Source organism: Acanthopagrus latus, chromosome 16, assembly GCF_904848185.1.
Source record: "Acanthopagrus latus isolate v.2019 chromosome 16, fAcaLat1.1, whole genome shotgun sequence".
NCBI classification, from domain to species: domain Eukaryota; kingdom Metazoa; phylum Chordata; class Actinopteri; order Spariformes; family Sparidae; genus Acanthopagrus; species Acanthopagrus latus.
Window position 1 is genome coordinate 16,778,080 of NC_051054.1, and position 2,160 is coordinate 16,780,239.

Genomic DNA, 2,160 nt, shown 5'->3' on the forward strand with positions numbered 1-2,160 from the left:
CCTTGTTGCAGAGAGCAGATTATAATCGATGGAACATGGCAGGGCTGGTGCCTGCCAGTGTGGCAGATGGCATGCCATGGTTGGCTCGCCAAGAGAGTGAAATGCACTCAGTTTTGATGATTGCTTGCTGTTAATCCCCAACCACAATCAGGATTCCATCAGATCTTCACGGCAGATAGGTTTGCATGGCTGCCATGCTGCTAGACCTGATGCTGTGTGTTATCCAAAGATGATGTGGTTTTCTGTTATTGTGAAGGTGTAGGAAGAGATTGGATGGTGAAAACTGACATCATGCATCAGGAGAAAGGAATTAACTGCTGATCAGATACACCTGTAAGATATACTTAAATATATCACACATCTAGCTGTTTCACAAGTACAACAGTTTAATTAGAGATGAGTTGTTTTATTCTGAGCAGGTCTAAAGAGCCAACTCTGGTGTTTATTCTGATTTAGTCCCTACAAATTTAAAATGCCCAATGAAAGTTTTACTTCTATTAAATGCACCATCTCCTGTAAAGCGAGTATGTGACATACTGAGTTTTCAAAATGAGAGAACTGTTGATATACGTTGCTTTGAAGAGTATTGTACAACTGTGCTGTTAAAATTGTCCTACATTTTACGAAAGTGCAAGGCCTAAGTAAGTATTTTCAGCTAAGTCTATCAGGAAACAAGAGAAAATGTTTGTTAAATAAATACATTTATGTTATCAGTGTGTCATATTAAGATGTGTTTTGTATAAAAAAGCAGTATACGGTAAATGCCAAGTTGGTCTGCAACATGCCCCACTGAAATATAGTGAGCGATGAATTGGCATCTCGTGCAATAAACATTTTATTATCTACGGTTGAGGTCAGAAGTTTACGTTGATCTGAGCCAAATACATTTGAGCTCAGCTTTTCACAATTCCTAGATAACAAAAATGTTATCACATGTGCTATATGATAATATTATCTACGGCTGAGGTCAGAAGTTTACACTGATCTGAGCCAAATACAGTTTTTCACAATTTCTAAAACCTAATCCGAGTAAACATTCCATGTCTTAGGTCAGGTAAAATCAATACACAAGAACGTGAAATGTCGGAATAATTTTAGAGCGATTGATTCATTTCGGCTTGTATTTCAAGAAGTTCACATGCATCGAGAAACCGTTCTACAAGCTTCTCACACTAGGTTGTTGGCATTTTGGCCCATTGCTCCAAACAGACCAGGTGTAACTGAGTCAGGTTTCGTAAGACTCTGTGTAATCACTTGTTTTTTCAGTTCTGCTCAAAGATTTTCTTTTCGATTTTGTGATACCATGTCCTTTCTTGTCCCTGTACTTTGGAAGTATATGCTTGAATCCGCTGTCCACTTGGAATACCCATTTACAACCAAGCTTTAACTTCCTGGCTGATGTCTTGAGCTGCTGAAGTGCAAAACTCCCTCCTGCAGGGAAGCACCCCGCGACATGATGCTGCCACCGCACTGCTTCATGACAGTGGTCAGCTATTAGTGGTCTGACAAGTCTGATGCAGAGGTGTCTAGACTGTGGCAGGTTAGAGGCAACTGGAGGATTTATTTATTTTTTTATTTTTTATTTTTTAACAGTTTGTCATTCCCAGACAAAAATCAGCACAAATCACTGTGATAAAACGTTGCATTAATCATGTATAATGATCCTCAGCCCGCCACTCTTTAGTACTAACCTGGATAGCTTTTAGTGTGTTTTTCAAAACCATCAAACTGTCCGTCATTGCACGGTAACCTGATAAATTACACCGGACTTGACACAGACGCAGCGTTATCCTTGTCACCAGTTGACAGCTGGCGGTGTAGCTGCTACCCAGACGCCATCATGACACTTTCACGTCAAGTGATTTGTCACAGATCGTGAAATGCTGTGACGCCAGAATAGTAGCACACCATGTCAGGGCATAACCCTGTGTGGGCTCAGTGTAAACATATAGCTCTTCCATGTGTAGTCCAGTGGAGCACATTAATGTGAATAGATGGTGGGTTGGGCGCAGGTTGTAAATAGCGTCTTAAAGGGTCATTTTACTCAAGACAGAAACCATCCCAAGAAACACATGAATTGTTGTTGAGCTTTTTCAGCTGACGTTTTTTTTAAAAAAAATTATTTATTTATTTTTTCCAACACCTTTTAAGTGACAGTAT